Source organism: Acanthochromis polyacanthus, chromosome 20 (assembly GCF_021347895.1).
Source record: "Acanthochromis polyacanthus isolate Apoly-LR-REF ecotype Palm Island chromosome 20, KAUST_Apoly_ChrSc, whole genome shotgun sequence".
NCBI lineage: Eukaryota > Metazoa > Chordata > Actinopteri > Pomacentridae > Acanthochromis > Acanthochromis polyacanthus.
The window spans coordinates 9,765,751-9,783,584 of record NC_067132.1 but is presented as its reverse complement, the minus strand read 5'-3'; the positions used below and the strand labels follow the sequence as shown (position 1 = coordinate 9,783,584).

At 40.9% G+C, this 17,834-nt stretch overlaps 7 non-coding genes across 7 annotated transcripts; all 7 read left to right on the top strand.

The window, feature by feature from the left end:
* The first annotated feature begins 92 nt into the window (after positions 1-92).
* Positions 93-164, top strand: trnap-agg (transfer RNA proline (anticodon AGG)). Its single transcript has one exon. It is a non-coding gene; the product is annotated as a tRNA-Pro (tRNA).
* Positions 165-3,447: 3,283 nt separating this feature from the next.
* trnap-ugg (transfer RNA proline (anticodon UGG)) lies at positions 3,448-3,519 on the top strand. Its single transcript has one exon. It is a non-coding gene; the product is annotated as a tRNA-Pro (tRNA).
* Positions 3,520-4,915: 1,396 nt separating this feature from the next.
* Positions 4,916-4,987, top strand: trnap-ugg (transfer RNA proline (anticodon UGG)). Its single transcript has one exon. It is a non-coding gene; the product is annotated as a tRNA-Pro (tRNA).
* A 1,446-nt stretch (positions 4,988-6,433) lies between these two features.
* On the top strand, positions 6,434-6,505 carry trnap-agg (transfer RNA proline (anticodon AGG)). Its single transcript has one exon. It is a non-coding gene; the product is annotated as a tRNA-Pro (tRNA).
* Positions 6,506-8,782: 2,277 nt separating this feature from the next.
* trnap-agg (transfer RNA proline (anticodon AGG)) lies at positions 8,783-8,854 on the top strand. The gene has a single exon. It is a non-coding gene; the product is annotated as a tRNA-Pro (tRNA).
* A 2,642-nt stretch (positions 8,855-11,496) lies between these two features.
* Positions 11,497-11,568, top strand: trnap-ugg (transfer RNA proline (anticodon UGG)). The gene has a single exon. It is a non-coding gene; the product is annotated as a tRNA-Pro (tRNA).
* A 4,973-nt stretch (positions 11,569-16,541) lies between these two features.
* On the top strand, positions 16,542-16,613 carry trnap-agg (transfer RNA proline (anticodon AGG)). Its single transcript has one exon. It is a non-coding gene; the product is annotated as a tRNA-Pro (tRNA).
* The last annotated feature ends 1,221 nt before the right edge of the window (positions 16,614-17,834 follow it).

Genomic DNA, 17,834 nt, shown 5'->3' with positions numbered 1-17,834 from the left:
ATGTGGAGCCCCAAGTCGTCACATCACCACCTTGAACACTTCAATTGCAGGTCTTTGCAAACAGAATTACAGATGTGAACAGCTGTATACGTGGCTCGTTGGTCTAGGGGCATGATTCTCGCTTAGGGTGCGAGAGGTCCCGGGTTCAAATCCCGGACGAGCCCTCACTCGAAGCCGTGAGTGATGTACTAACCAAAATATTTGTATAAAATGTATCTCAAACATAGCTGTCTTCTGAACAGGTCTTGTTTACTGTGTCAAAGCGAGAATAATATTTCAGATAAACTGGATTCTGTCTGCCACAGTCAAAACTGTCAGAATGTAGAACAGTGCCAGGAGATACTGAACTGAAACCTCAGTTAAACAAAGTTGGTGCCAGATTTAATTTGATGTAATAATTTCTTTGGTATGAACTGTAACAGAGCTGAAGTAATCCTGTGACTCTGACCAGTGAACACAAGTTTCAGCTCATTTCAAACCTTCAACCACAACTAAGCTAATGGCAGAGCAACAGGTGCCTTGAGTTCTAACCACTCCATTATCACAGACTAACACAAAAGAAACACCAGTATGATCATCCATCCATCCATCCATCCATCCATCCATTTGTCCATCCATCCATCCATTTGTCCATCCATCCATCCATTCTCTATACACCGCTTCATCCTCACTAGCGTCGCGGGGGGGGGGGGGGGGGGGTGCTGGAGCCTATCTCAGCTGACTCAGGTGAAGGCAGGGGACACCCTGGACAGGTCACCAGTCTGTCACAGGGCTACATATACAGACAAACAGTCACACTCACATTCATACCTACAGGCAATTTAGAGTAATCAATTAACCTCAGCATATTTCTGGACTGTGGGAGGAAGCCGGAGTGCCCAGAGAAAACCCACGCATGCACAGGGAGAACATGCAAACATGCAAGGCAAAGTGCTGACCACTTACGCCACTGTGCTGCCCCCCTATCAGTACGATCAATAAAACTAAAAAATACATTGAACAAGAAGAGAAATAATGTGATTGAATCAAAGGGACACAACGAGGTAGAGATGAGGGTATAGAACTGTACTCACCTGCATTTAAGAGGACTGTGTTTCAAATAGATCTCCTGAGGACTCTGGCTTATTCTGTTATGAACGTCTCGCTGACATCGCTATAGTTTATCTATAACGACAATAAAAAAGGCATAAAAAACATTCAGTCAACAACCATGAAAAAAAAAAACAGTGTATGAAAAAAACAGAACAAATTTAGCTGTTGAGTTGGTTGGGTCTTTACCTCAAGTGTACTTGTGGCCAACTACATCTCACAAGTAGTTTTCTTTATTATAATTTCAAGTGAATCTTATTCATCACACCCTGTCAGACACACTGTATTTGAGACTTAAGTAAACACTGCAAACAGAGCATAAACAATAAAGAGGAAAAAAGAAGCTACATTCACGGCCTGTAGAGTTTAATCACAGACATTACGATATTCCATTCTCTACAAATCTCACTCACTTTGTTTTGCACGTTAACCTTCACACTATAAACATTGCACATATTTTCTTTTACCCTTTTTCTTCAGCAAATTATGTTTTTGCACTGTACATTTTATGTTTAATATTGCCAAAGTTCATATGAGTAGATCTTAAGTTTTCTGTCTCAAAAAGAGGTGCACAAAATAAATGCTACAAAAAAAACTATTATCTGTAAATGCATTTTTTTGTATTGTGTGGTACAGTACTAAACTCGACTTGATTGTTGTGTCAAAACACCTCACATGACATGAACGAATCATGCTGACAGGGTGCCAGTTTATGAGATGGAATGTGAGGCAATACCACATCAACAATCTGAAATATTCTGTCAGCCCTGAAAACACATGTTGTTGACACAGAGATGTGTCCTTTCACAACATCTGTGGGTGAAAGGTCACATCAGATATGGTATGAATGATCTAAGCTGACACCAATAACTCGCTTACATCATACCTCGTATCTCAACTAAGATCAGGATTCATTCACAAAAAAAAGAAACTCAAGAACTTCTTCAAGGCAAAGACGTCCTAAACCTTAAAATCTTTGTATTTTGCCCTCACAAACACACTAGCTCACCATACTGTTACTCTCAATGTCATTACTTTGGTGTTCAGCATTAATTTGACCATAAAATGGCCTCAAACTCACAAACAAGTCAAGTTTAATTAGACAGAAGCAGAATTGTAGCCGTACTCGAAACCTAAGTTTGAATTTATCCACTAATTATGACAAAAATGATGAAGCCACAACATGGCAGTTTGAACAGTACAATTTTAGATCTTAGCTGGACAGAATTACAGCTGTGAAGGCACCTACATGTGGTTCATTGGCCTAGGCGTATGATTCTCGCTGAGGATGTGAGAGATCCAGAGTTCAAATCCGGGACAAGCCCTTGCTTTAAACTACAATTCAATAAAACAATGAGTTTCACATTTGTACCAATATATGCAGGGCTTAAAACGCAAATGTGTCAACAACACCACAGATTCAGCTCAGCTGGAGGACAAAATTAAGTGACATTACCTCACAGAAATGCCAGGTGTCACAAAAGAGTCAAACAGGTCATGATACCTTAAGGTCAAATCTGGATGGACATGGATTGTTGGAGGCATAAAACAGCAAAGCACTTTATTTGTACAGTACATCTGTAAAATAAAGTACATATACTGTGTTCTAGCACTGATGCCACAGTCACAGTGCAATTTGAATACAATAAATGAGCAAATTGATTGTCCCTGACTTCTTCTTGACACTGAAAGAGACATGTCAGTCAAGACAACCCAACTGTGTCCTGAGCCTTCAGCAGCTCATCCAGATCTCATCCACCAATCACACCTTATCGTGGTGAAGCTTTTTCACCATCTCAGCAGCCAAGATCAGAGAATTGTACATAGATATTTAAACTGCAGCATGAAGAAAGCAGGGCTGCACAGTGATGTAGTGGTTAGCACTTTTGCCTTGCAGCAAGAAGATCCCTGGTTCAAATCCTGGCCTGGGCCTGGGATCTTTCTGCATGGAGTTTGCGTGTTCTCCCTGTGCATGCGTGGGTTTTCTCCGGGTACTCCGGCTTCCTCCCACAGTCCAAAAATAAGCTGAGGTGAATTGATAATTCTAAAATTGTCCGTAGGTGTGAATGTGAGTGTGATTGTTTGTATATTTAGGCCTGCAACAGACTGGTGACCTGTCCAGGGTGTCCCCTGCCTTCGCCCGAGTCAGCTGAGATAGGCTCCAGCACCCCCCGCGACCCCAGTGAGAATAAAGCGGTGTATAGAGAATGGATGGATGGATGAGGAAAGCAAGAAGAACATTTTAACCACCAGGGATGCTGTTGGACAAGGTGAAATGTGGAGCCCCAAGTCACCACTTTGAGATCTAGTTTTAGGTCTTGGCACCACACAATTACAGATGTGAACAACTGTATGTGTGGCTTGTTGGTCTAGGGGTATGATTCTCGCTTTGGGTGTGAGAGGTCCCGGGTTCAAATCCCGGATGAGCCCTCACTCTAACATCTGAAGCTCAAGTTGCTGGGTTTTCCAACACAGCCAGGACAGAAGTAGCACCGATCTTGTCATTGCTGGTCAGATTACCAGAAGCTGGTACAAAAAACACAGTGTACTTGAAAATGATACCATCAACAAATCAACTGTATATCTGCAACAGTACTGACATTTGGCCTCCACATTCTAATCAGTCCATGACTTTCATCCAAGTGAAAAAGTCAAATCTGAGATTCCTGTCACTTTGTGTTACTGGGAATGGGAGGTTCAGACAGATAATTCGAAAACAAAACACTTGTTTGTCACTGGTGTGGATTACAAACAAGAAGTCAGCTGTTCCATACCAACTATATAGCATACATACAACAAAATATGTCATGTTTTCTGGTGAAGCTGAGAACATATTAGGATTTATTATCATATGTAGAACACAGCCCGATAGCCATATACGTAAAATGCTCCATTAGGGGTGCTGTTGTATCAGATGAAATGCAGAATTCCAAGATTCCACATCACCAGTTTGATTGGTCCAATATTAGGTCTGAGCAGCACAGAATTGCAGGTATGAACAGCTGTATATGTGGCTCGTTGGTCTAGGGGTATGATTCTCGCTTAGCGTACAAAAAGTTGAATGAAAGTATGAATATATTGAATGAAAGTTGGAATATATGGAATGAAGGTACGAATATATGTAATGTTCAGACTTTCATTCCATATTTTCATACTTTCATTCAACATGCATCAACTTTCATTCAATATATTCATACTTTCATTATATATATCAACTTTCATTGAATATATGACAACTTACATTACTTTGTACCAGCTGCTGGTAATCTGACGAGCTATGACAAGATTAAATGACATTACCTCACAGAAATGCCAGGTGTCACAAAAGAGTCAAACAGGTCATGATACCTTAAGGTCAAATCTGGATGGACATGGATTGTTGGAGGCATAAAACAGCAAAGCACTTTATTTGTACAGTACATCTGTAAAATAAAGTACATATACTGTGTTCTAGCACTGATGCCACAGTCACAGTGCAATTTGAATACAATAAATGAGCAAATTGATTGTCCCTGACTTCTTCTTGACACTGAAAGAGACATGTCAGTCAAGACAACCCAACTGTGTCCTGAGCCTTCAGCAGCTCATCCAGATCTCATCCACCAATCACACCTTATCGTGGTGAAGCTTTTTCTCCATCTCAGCAGCCAAGACCAGAAAATTGTACATAGATATTTAAACTGCAGCATGAAAAAAGCAAGAAGAACATTTTAACCACCAGTGGTGTTGTTGGACAAGGTGAAATGTGGAGTCCCAAGTCACCACTTTGAAAGCCAATTTTAGGTCTTAGCAGCACAGAATTACAGATGTGAACAACTGTATGTGTGGCTCGTTGGTCTAGGGGTATGATTCTCGCTTTGGGTGCGAGAGGTCCCGGGTTCAAATCCTGGACGAGCCCTCACTCTAACATCTGAAGCTCACAGAGATCTAAAAATAGCAATTGATGTCTCATGGAAAACCTTGAGCTGTTGGGTTTTCCAACACAGCCAGGACAAAAGTAGCACCAATCTTGTCACAGCTCGTCAGATTACCAGCAGCTGGTACAAAGTAATCTCATCAAGACAAAAACACGACATATTCGAAAATGATACCAACAACAAATCAACTGTATACCTGCAACTGTACTGACATTTCACCACCACATTTTAATCAGTCCATGACTTTCATCCAAGTGAATAAAAGTCAAATCTAAAGAAACCCTCTGAAGATTCCTGTCACTTTGTGTTATTGGGAATGGGAGGTTCAGACAGACAATTGGAAAACAAAATGCTTGTGGTCTTGATTGTCACTGGTGTGGATTATAAACAAGAAGTCAGCTGTTCCATACCAACAAAATAGCATACATACAACAAAATATGTCATATGTTTTCTGGTGAAGCTCAAAACATTTTAGGATTTATTATCATATCGAGAACCTCTGACGCTCACAGGGATCTAAACATAACAATTAAGTTCAAGTGAAAACCTTAAGGTGCTGGGTTTTCCAACAGTGCTGTGACAAAAATAACAATTCTTGTCATAGCTAGTCAGATTCACAGGAGCTTGTACAGAAGAATCTAATCTACTTGCTTGCAAAAATCCAGACTGACTGTATTTATGTATTAATACAAATAAAGGCAGTCTGACATTGTGATGATAGGAGACGATTTCTAAAAGGAGGGGCTAACGAATGCAGCTTGAATGAGAAAGAACCAATCAGCGTAACACGGATGTGACGCACAAACAAATTGACCTTGAAGTCCATGTAGTCCAAACAACAATTGCATGCAGCCGAGAAAGCGTCGTGGTGAATGATTACTGCCGTTTTTGTCACAAAAATCTGCGAATACATGGGGTGCTCTCAAGTACAACACTTATTTTTGAAAAGGCTATGCAACAAAAGACTCCTTCCAAACTATTAGCGGTGTTAGGAATAACTTTGTTAATGTTTGTGTTTGGTTACGGGAGGTGCGCAGGTGTTTTATGGGTAATCCAGGCACTGAAGATGATGCAGCATTAACTAAAGCCTCCCGTGCTATGATTGGTCGTACCAAACTGTCCTGGGAGGGAAATGTCATTCAATTCGTCCAATGCCAAACTGATTCTCCTGTATCTCCTAACATGGAGACAGGAGATTACATGGAGATTCAGTTTGGATTTTCCAAGCTACTAATCTACATAAAAACAAAATGGATTTGAACATGATACCAACACACAAAGCAAGATTAACATATAAAATACTCCACCAGAGGGCGCTGTTGGATCAGAGAAAGCACGCCGCTCCAAGCCGCCACATCACCACGCAGAACAGTTCAGCTGCAGCTGTTTGGAGCTCAGAATTACAGATGTAAACAGCTGTATGTGTGGCTTGTTGGTCTAGGGGTATGATTCTCGCTTAGGGTGCGAGAGGTCCCGGGTTCAAATCCCGGACGAGCCCTGCTGTTGATCTCCGAATCTCATGGAAATCGACATGTCACAATTAATTTCGTCTGAGAACCTTAAATTGCAGGGTTTCTCAACACAGTTGTGGCACAAACCTTGTCACAGGCAGCTGTTTTCTCAGTAGCTTTCATCGAAAAAGTTTGACCAGCTCCTGGCATAAAGCAAAACCCAGGATGTGTTGCACAAATATAAATTTTAAATTTAATTTCTGAGGAAAACAGAAATTTGCAGGGATTTAAAATGCAACATTACACTTCACACTCATGCATTAGAATGTACTGAAAAGCCAGAACCTATTTGAACAAGAAGTCAGCTGTGTACCCATGCACACCTATAAACTGTAACTCTATACTATCCTTGCTTGAGTCTAAGTGAACATTTGAGTAAAATCTAAAGAAATCCTCTGAAGATTCCTGAGATTCCTATGATTTTGTGTTTGTTGGAATTGGACAGTTGTGCAGACAGAGACCCCAAACGCAAAATGCTACTGGAGTATCAACAAGAAATCAGCTGTTCCATACTGACTACAGAATACCATACATACAACAAAAGATGTTCTTCTGTGCTGCATCTACCTCTGATATCGCAATAGTTTATCTATAAGAACACTTAAATAACAACATAAAAAAACACTTGGTCAACAAAAAGACAATAATAATTTATATGTTTTTCTTCAGATTGTAGTAATTACACCTCTCATCACTACATACCCCTTTTTGTACTGTACTTGTATATTTGAACTTGCTACTTCAGTTTAACTGATAAATGACTGCCTTTTGTACATAGGTTTATCACGGCACTCGGCAGAGACATGAACTCAGACCGCAGAGAGGACAGATGGTTTGAGAGAGCAGTGACGGAAGTCATCTATGTCAAGTTGGAACAGCCATCTCTAAACAGACGGGGAGGTCAACAACAGCACTTATAATGCAGCGATAAGGTCTCTCTACACAAAGTTTCACTGTCATTAACATATTGAGTCACTCTTGACATGGCAGATTCATGTCTGTTGTAAACTGGCAGATCCACCACCATGATTGCTGTCGTTATTGTTGGACCACCTGGATTCACAAACATTCCCACCTTGAAGTACATGAGTCCTGGATCATTCATGGGCCATGGGCATGTGAACTGAAAAACTGAAGCTACTTTAAAAATCTGTAACTCCTCATCAGTGAGTTATAAGTGAAGAAGCCTCTTGAATGAGATAATCTAAACGAGAAGTCCAGTTGATTTCTGCTGAAGGTAAGGGGATTACCATGGATGAGAGAAAATCTGTACAGACATATGAAGTGTGGAGGTTCATATAAAGGGAACATATACAGCTTTCACCACAGTTTAACAGTTCAATTGCAGCACTTTGCTGCATGGAATTATAGATGTGAATGACTGCATATGTAGCTCATTGGTCTATTGGTATCATTCTCGCTTAGGATGCGAGAGGTCCAAGGTCCAAATCCTGGATGTGCCCTAACTTCTGAAATCTAAACAGAACAACTAATTTCAATCTGAAACAACTGGTGTTCTCAACTGTGCTGTGATAAAGGTAGCACAAAACTTGTCATAGCCAGTCAAATTCCCAGTAGCTGCTACAGAGTAACCTATACTACACATAAAACGGAAGATATTTGAACACCATATCAACAAGAAATCAGCTTTTTTTCATTTGAGCACCAAATTCTAATCAGTCCACGCTTGAGTCTAGAGTCTAGAGTCTATTGCAGTACAAAACATTCCTACATTCACAAGAATAGGTGGTAAACGTTCCATCCACAAATCAAATGCTGAGGTCTCTCATTGAGAGAGAATAGTATGATTAGAAATAATAAAATGATTATTTGAATTCTTCTTTTCCTGGGAACAGGATGAATGTGTGATCAACAACCCAAAAACGAAAATCTTAAATCCTTCAACTGTGATATGTAAAGGTTGAAATCAATATGGAACTTATCAGCAAGATTTGGGAAGACCAGCAGGGCTGGGCCACGGCGATGCACATTTACAAAACTATAGATAATTTGTGAAACATCCCACATTTAAATCTTGGACAAGCACATTGTATATACTTTCAGGATGTGTAAATGTCTCTGGGGCCAAACTTTCTGGGAATCAGTGTTATAATACACAGCAAGGTGAATCCATAAAATCCCTCACCAGAGGGTGCTGTTGGATCAGATAAAATGTGGAGCCCCAAGTCGCCACATCACCACCTTGAACACTTCAATTGCAGGTCTTTGCACACAGAAATACAGATGTGAACAGCTGTATATGTGGCTCGTTGGTCTAGGGGTATGATTCTCGCTTAGGGTGCGAGAGGTCCCGGGTTCAAATCCCGGATGAGCCCTCCCTTCAACCTGTGAGTGACATACTAACCAAAATAAAATGTATCTCAAACAGAGCTGTCCTCTGAACAGGTCTTGTTTACTGTGTCAAAGCGAGAAAAATACTTCAGATAAACTGGATTCTGTCTGCCACAGTCAAAACTGTCAGATTGTAGAACAGTGACAGTAGATACTGAACTGAAACCTCAGTTAAACAAAGTTGGTGCCAGATTTAATTAGATGTTATATTTTCTTTGGTATGAACTGTAACAGAGCTGAAGTAATCCTGTGACTCTGACCAGTGAACACAAGTTTCAGCTCATTTAAAACCTTCAACCACAACTAAGCTAATGGCAGAGCAACAGGTGCCTTGAGTTCTAACCACTCCATTATCACAGACTAACACAAAAGAAACACCACGATGATCATCCATCCATCCATCCAACCATTCTCTATACACCGCTTCACTCTCACTAGGGTCGTGGGGGGGTGCTGGAGCCTATCTCAGCTGACTCGGGCACCCTGGGACACCCTGGACACGTCGCCAGTCTGTCACACTACTCCACTGTGCAACCCTATCAGTATGATCAATAAAACTAAAAAATGCATTGAACAAGAAGAGAAATAATGTGATTAAATCAAAGGGACACAACGAGGTAGAGATGAGGGTATAGAACTGTACTCACCTGCGTTCAAGAGGACTGTGTTTCAAATAGATCTCCTGAGGACTCTGGCTTATTCTGTTCTGAACGTCTCACTGACATCGCTATAGTTTATCTATAACGACAATAAAAAAGGCATAAAAAACATTCAGTCAACAACCATGAAAAAAAAACAGTGTATGAAAAAAACAGAACAAATTTAGCTGTTGAGTTGGTTGGGTTTTTATCTCAAGTGTACTTGTGGCCAACTACATCTCACAAGTAGTTTTCTTTATTATAATTTCAAGTGAATCTTATTCATCACACCCTGTCAGACACACTGTATTTGAGACTCAAGTAAACACTGCAAACAGAGCACAAACAATAAAGAGGAAAAAAGAAGCTACATTCACGGCCTGTAGAGTTTAATCACAGACATTACGATATTCCATTGTCTACAAATCTCACTCACTTTGTTTTGCACGTTAACCTTCACACTAAAACATTGCACATATTTTCTTTTACCCTGTTTCTTCAGCAAATTATGTTTTTGCACTGTACATTTTATGTTCAGTATTGCCAAAGTTCATATGAGTAGATCACAAGTTTTCTGTCTCAAAAAGAGGTGCACAAAATAAATGCTACAAAAAAAACTATTATCTGTAAATGCACTTTTTTGTATTGTTTGGTACAGTACTAAACTAGACTTGATTGTTGTGTCAAAACACCTCACATGACATGAACGAATCATGCTGACAGGGTGCCAGTTTATGAGATGGAATGTGAGGCAATACCACATCAACAATCTGAAATATTCTGTCAGCCCTGAAAACACATGTTGTTGACACAGAGACGTGTCCTTTCACAACATCTGTGGGTGAAAGGTCACATCAGATATGGTATGAATGATCTAAGCTGACACCAATAACTCGCTTACATCATACCTCGTATCTCAACTAAGATCAGGATTCATTCACAAAAAAAAGAAACTCAAGAACTTCTTCAAGGCAAAGACGTCCTAAACCTTAAAATCTTTGTATTTTGCCCTCACAAACACACTAGCTCACCATACTGTTACTCTCAATGTCATTACTTTGGTGTTCAGCATTAATTTGACCATAAAATGGCCTCAAACTCACAAAGAAGTCAAGCAGAGTTGTAGCTGTACTCGAAACCTAAGTTTGAATTCATCCACTAATTATGACAAAAATGATGAAGCCACGACATGGCAGTTTGAACAGTCCAATTTTAGATCTTAGCTGGACAGAATTACAGCTGTGAAGGCACCTACATGTGGTTCATTGGCCTAGGCGTATGATTCTCGCTGAGGGTGTGAGAGATCCAGAGTTAAAATCCGGGACAAGCCCTCGCTTTAAACTACAATTCAATCAAACAATGAGTTTCACATTTGTACCAAAATATGCAGGGCTTAAAACGCAAATGTGTCAACAACCCCACAGATTCAGCTCAGTTGGAGGACAAAATTAAATGACATTACCTCACAGAAATGCCAGGTGCCACAAAAGAGTCAAACAGGTCATGATACCTTAAGGTCAAATCTGGATGGACATGGATTGTTGGAGGCATAAAACAGCAAAGCACTTTATTTGTACAGTACATCTGTAAAATAAAGTACATATACTGTGTTCTAGCACTGATGCCACAGTCACAGTACAATTTGAATACAATAAATGAGCAAATTGATTGTCCCTGACTTCTTCTTGACACTGAAAGAGACATGTCAGCCAAGACAACCCAACTGTGTCCTGAGCCTTCAGCAGCTCATCCAGATCTCATCCACCAATCACACCTTGTCGTGGTGAAGCTTTTTCTCCATCTCAGCAGCCAAGACCAGAAAATGGTACATAGATATTTAAACTGCAGCATGAAGAAAGCAAGAAGAACATTTTAACCATCAGGGATGCTGTTGGACAAGGTGAAATGTGGAGTCCCAAGTCACCACTTTGAGATCCAATTTTAGGTCTGAGCAGAACAGAATTACAGATGTGAACAACTGTATGTGTGGCTCGTTGGTCTAGGGGTATGATTCTCGCTTTGGGTGCGAGAGGTCCCGGGTTCAAATCCCGGACGAGCCCTCACTCTAACATCTGAAGCTCACAGAGATCTAAAAATAACCATTGATGCCTCATGAAAACCTTGAGTTGTTGGGTTTTCCAACACAGCCAGGACAAAAGCAGCACCAAGCTTGTCAGTGTACCAGTTGCTCGTACAAAGTCATCCAATCAAGACAAAAAACACGACATGTTTCAAAATGATACAAATCAACTGTATACCTGCAACTGTACTGACATTTGACCACCACATTCTAATCAGTCCATGACTTTCATCCAAGTGAATAAAAGTCAAATCTAAAGAAACCCTCTGAAGATTCCTGTCACTTTGTGTTATTGGGAATGGGAGGTTCAGACAGACAATTCGAAAACAAAATGCTTGTGGTCTTGATTGTCACTGGTGTGGATTATAAACAAGAAGTCAGCTGTTCCATACCAACAAAATAGCATACATACAACAAAATATGTCATATGTTTTCTGGTGAAGCTGAGAACATTTAAGGATTTATTATCATATCGAGAACACAGCCTGATGGTCATATAAAATGCTCCACGAGGGGTGCTGTTGGATAACAAGATTCCACATCGCCAGTTTGAATGGTCCAAGTTTAGGTCTGAGCAGCACAGAATTGCACATATGAACAGCTCTAAATGTGGCTCATTGGTCTAGGGGTATGATTCTCGCTTTGGGTGCAAGAGGTCCCGGGTTCAAATCCTGGAGGAGCCCTTCTTAAACCTCCGATGCTCACAGGCATCTAAACACAACAATTAAGTCCAAGTGAAAACCTTAAGGTGCTGGGTTTTCCAACAGTTCTTGTCATAGCTAGTCAGATTCACAGGAGTGTGTACAGAAGAATCGACTCTGCTTGCTTGCAAAAATCCAGACTGACTCTATTTATGTATTAATACAAATAAAGGCAGTCTGACATTGTGATGATTGGAGACGATTTCTAAAGGGAGGGGCTAACGAATGCAGCTTGAATGAGAAAGAACCAATCAGCGTAACACGGATGTGATGCACAAACAAATCGACCTTGAAGTCCATGTAGTCCAAACAATAATGGCATGCAGCCGAGAAAGCGTCGTGGTGAATGATTACTGCCGTTTTTGTCACAAAAATCTGCGAATACATGGGGTGCTCTCAAGTACAACACTTATTTTTGAAAAGGCTACGCAACAAAAGACTCCTTCCAAATGATTAGCGGTGTTAGGAATAACTTTGTTAATGTTTGTGTTTGGTTACGGGAGGTGCGCAGGTGTTTTATGGGTAATCCAGGCACTGAAGATGATGCAGCATTAACTAAAGCCTCCCGTGCTAGGATTGGTTGTACCAAACTTTCCAGGGAGGGAAACGTGATTCAATTCGTCCAATGCCAAACTGATTCTCCTGTATCTCCTAACATGGAGATAGGAGATTACATGGAGATTCAGTTTGGATTTTCCAAGCTACTAATCTACATAAAAACAAAATGGATTTGAACATGTGTGACGGCCACAGGACTTGGAGTCAGTATGTTTGTTTTCCTGTGTCCTGTCTTTGCTTTTCATTTTAGATCCTGGCCTGCCTGCCCCTCCCTCCTCTCACCTCTGCTGTTCAGCAGAGCAGCAGATCCTTCTGCCTGCCCCTCCCTTTCATTATTCAAGATTGGCTTCACCTGCTGGGGGCCTTTAAAAGCAGGTTGAATCCAAGATGTTTTTTTCTCTCCCCTCCCGGATGGCAGGTGCCTGCCAGGCACTCTTCTTGATTTTGGTTTGGATTTGATTATGTTGGGTTTAGCTTGGGTTATTTCTTGATTGAGTTCTTTAATAAATTAATTTTATTGTTTAAAAGTTGTCACTGTGTCGACCTCCTTCTTTTTGTTATGCTCTACAACGAGCTGGGCATAACAACATGATACCAACACACAAAGCAAGATTAACATATAAAATACTCCACCAGAGGGTGCTGTTGGATCAGAGAAAGCACGCAGCTCCAAGCTGCCACATCACCACGTAGAACAGTTCAGCTGCAGCTGTTTGGAGCTCAGAATTACAGATGTAAACAGCTGTATGTGTTGGTCTAGGGGTATGATTCTCGCTTAGGGTGCGAGAGGTCCTGGGTTCAAATCCCGGACGAGCCCTGCTGTTGATCTCCGAATCTTATGGAAATCTACGTATCACAATTAACTCCGACCAAAAACCTTAAATTGCAGGGTTTCTCAACACAGTTGTGACAAAAGTGGCACAAACCTTGTCACAGGTAGTTACTTTCTCAGTAGCTTGCATCGAAAAAGTTTGACCAGCTCCTGGCATAAAGCAAAACCCAGGATGTGTTGCACAAATATAAATTTTAAATTTAATTTCTGAGGAAAACAGAAATTTGCAGGGATTTAAAATGCAACATTACACTTCACACTCACGCAGTAGAATGTACCGAAAAGCCAGAACCTATTTGAACCTGTTACCAACAAGAAGTCAGCTGCGTACCCAAACACACCTATAAACTGTAACTCTATACTATCCTTGCTTGAGTCTAAGTGAACATTTGAGTCAAATCTAAAGAGATCCTCTGAAGATTCCTGAGATTCCTACGATTTTGTGTTTGTTGGAATTGGACAGTTGTGCAGACAGAACCCAAACGCAAAATGCTACTGGAGTATCAACAAGAAATCAGCTGTTCCATACTGACTACAGAATACCATACATACAACAAAAGATGTTCTTCTGTGCTGCATCTACCTCTGATATCGCAATAGTTTATAAGAACACTTAAATAACATAAAAAACACTTGGTCAACAAAAAGACAATAATAATTTATGTTTTTCTTCAGATTGTAGTAATTACACCTCTCATCACTACATACCCCTTTTTGTACTGTACTTGTATATTTGTACTTGCTACTTCAGTTTAAGTGATAAATGACTGCCTTTTGTACATAGGTTTATCACGGCACTCGGCAGAGACATGAACTCAGACCGCAGAGAGGACAGATGGTTTGAGAGAGCAGTGACGGAAGTCATCTATGTCAAGTTGGAACAGCCATCTCTAAACAGACGGGGAGGTCAACAACAGCACTTATAATGCAGCGATAAGGTCTCTCTCCACAAAGTTTCACTATCATTAACATATTGAGTCACTCTTGACATGGCAGATTCATGTCTGTTGTAAACTGGCAGATCCACCACCATGATTGCTGTCGTTATTGTTGGACCACCTGGATTCACAAACATTCCCACCTTGAAGTACATGAGTCCTGGATCATTCATGGGCCATGGTAGCCTAGCCGCGCTAGACAACCCACGGCAACAAATTTAATTCTCTGCCAGGGTGGGTCTAGTTCCCCTCCATAAGGCTCAAGGCTGGATTCTCCTAAAACTGGCCGGACCAATCACCATGAAGTGTAGAGTCAGAAGGCGGGCGTAACGAAGTGACGAAAGAGGCGTGACGATTCTGACAGAAACAACCGGCGCACAACAAACAGTTATCTTTCGACTCGGCTTTGGCCACAGCCCTTAAAGATTTGAAGCTAAAATTCAACTTGAAAGATAAACAAAGCACGGCACTGAAGTGTTTCATTGAGAAGAAAGACGTATTTGGACTTATGCCGACGGGATATGGCAAATCCTTAATATACCAGTTGGCTCCGTGGCTCCGCTGGTTGGGAAGCTAATGGGACTTAGCCACAATCCCCCGGTGCTCTCGGAACTACGTCAGCCTATTCGTTGCATTGATTGGTTGTATACCTACCCAATTGCTGCAGAGGGATTTGATAGACAACCTTTTAGCCCGCCTCCCTCCCCGTCGAGCTTCCCCAGACCCTTGTGCCGTCAGAAACATGGGTGTAGCATGGCTAGGCTAGGGCCATGGGCATGTGAACTGAAAAACTGAAGCTACTTTAAAAATCTGTAACTCCTCATCAGTGAGTTATAAGTGAAGAAGCCTCTTGAATGAGATAATCTAAACGAGAAGTCCAGTTGATTTCTGCTGAAGGTAAGGGGATTACCATGGATGAGAGAAAATCTGTACAGACATATGAAGTGTGGAGGTTCATATAAAGGGAACATATACAGCTTTCACCACAGTTTAACAGTTCAATTGCAGCACTTTGCTGCATGGAATTATAGATGTGAATGACTGCATATGTAGCTCATTGGTCTATTGGTATCATTCTCGCTTAGGGTGCAAGAGGTCCAACGTTCAAATCCTGGATGAGCCCTAACTATTGAAATCTAAACAGAACAACTAATTTCAATCTGAAGCTGCTGGTGTTCTCAACTGTGCTGTGATAAAGGTAGCACAAAACTTGTCATAGCCAGTCAAATTCCCAGTAGCTGCTACAGAGTAACCTATACTACGCATAAAATGGAAGATATTTGAACACCATATCAACAAGAAATCAGCTTTTTTTCATTTGAGCACCAAATTCTAATCAGTCCACGCTTGAGTCTAGAGTCTAGAGTCTATTGCAGTACAAAACATTCCTACATTCACAAGAATAGGTGGTAAATGTTCCATCCACAAATCAAATGCTGAGGTCTCTCATTGAGAGAGAATAGTATGATTAGAAATAATAAAATGATTATTTGAATTCTTCTTTTCCTGGGAACAGGATGAATGTGTGATCAACAACCCAAAAACGAAAATCTTAAATCCTTCAACTGTGATATGTAAAGGTTGAAATCAATATGGAACTTATCAGCAAGATTTGGGAAGACCAGCAGGGCTGGGCCACGGCGATGCACATTTACAAAACTATAGATAATTTGTGAAACATCCCACATTTAAATCCTGGACAAGCACATTGTATATACTTTCAGGATGTGCAAATGTCTCTGGGGCCAAACTTTCTGGGAATCAGTGTTATAATACACAGCAAGGTGAATCCATAAAATCCCTCACCAGAGGGTGCTGTTGGGTCAGATAAAATGTGGAGCCCCAAGTCGCCACATCCCCACCTTGAACACTTCAATTGCAGGTCTTTGCACACAGAAATACAGATGTGAACAGCTGTATATGTGGCTCGTTGGTCTAGGGGTATGATTCTCGCTTAGGGTGCAAGAGGTCCCGGGTTCAAATCCCGGATGAGCCCTCCCTTCAACCTGTGAGTGATGTACTAATCAAAATATTTGTATAAAATGTATCTCAAACAGAGCTGTCCTCTGAACAGGTCTTATTTACTGTGTCAAAGCGGAAAAAATATTTCAGATAAACTGGATTCCGTCTGCCACAGTCAAAACTGTCAGATTGTAGAACAGTGACAGGAGATACTGAACTGAAACCTCAGTTAAACAAAGTTGGTGCCAGATTTAATTTGATGTAACAATTTCTTTGGTATGAACTGTAACAGAGCTGAAGTAATCCTGTGACTCTGACCAGTGAACACAAGTTTCAGCTCATTTAAAACCTTCAACCACAACTAAGCTAATGGCAGAGCAACAGGTGCCTTGAGTTCAAACCACTCCATTATCACGGACTAACACAAAAGAAACACCACAATGATCATCCATCCATCCATCCATCCATCTATCCATCCATCCATCCATCCATCCATTCTCTATACACCGCTTCATTCTCATTTGGGTCGCGGGGGGTGCCGGAGCCTATCCCAGCTGACTCGGGTGAAGGCAGGGGACACCCTGGACAGGTCGCCAGTCTGTCACAGGGCTACATATACAGACAAACAGTCACACTCACATTCATACCTACAGGCAATTTAGAGTAATCAATTAACCTCAGCATATTTCTGGACTGTGGGAGGAAGCCGGAGTACCCAGAGAAAACCCACGCATGCACAGGGAGAACATGCAAACATGTAAGGCAAAGTGCTGACCACTTACGCCAATGTGCAGCCCCCCTATCAGTACGATCAATAAAACTAAAAAATACATTGAACAAGAAGAGAAATAATGTGATTAAATCAAAGGGACAGAAAGAGGTAGAGATGAGGGTATAGAACTGTACTCACCTGCATTTAAGAGGACTGTGTTTCAAATAGATCTCCTGAGGACTCTGGCTTATTCTGTTCTGAACGTCTCACTGACATCGCTATAGTTTATCTATAACGACAATAAAAAATGCATAAAAACATTCAGTCAACAACCATGAAAAAAAAACAGTGTATGAAAAAAACAGAACAAATTTAGCTGTTGAGTTGGTTGGGTCTTTATCTCAAGTGTACTTGTGGCCAACTACATCTCACAAGTAGTTTTCTTTATTATAATTTCAAGTGAATCTTATTCATCACACTCTGTCAGACACACTGTATTTGAGACTTAAGTAAACACTGCAAACAGAGCACAAACAATAAAGA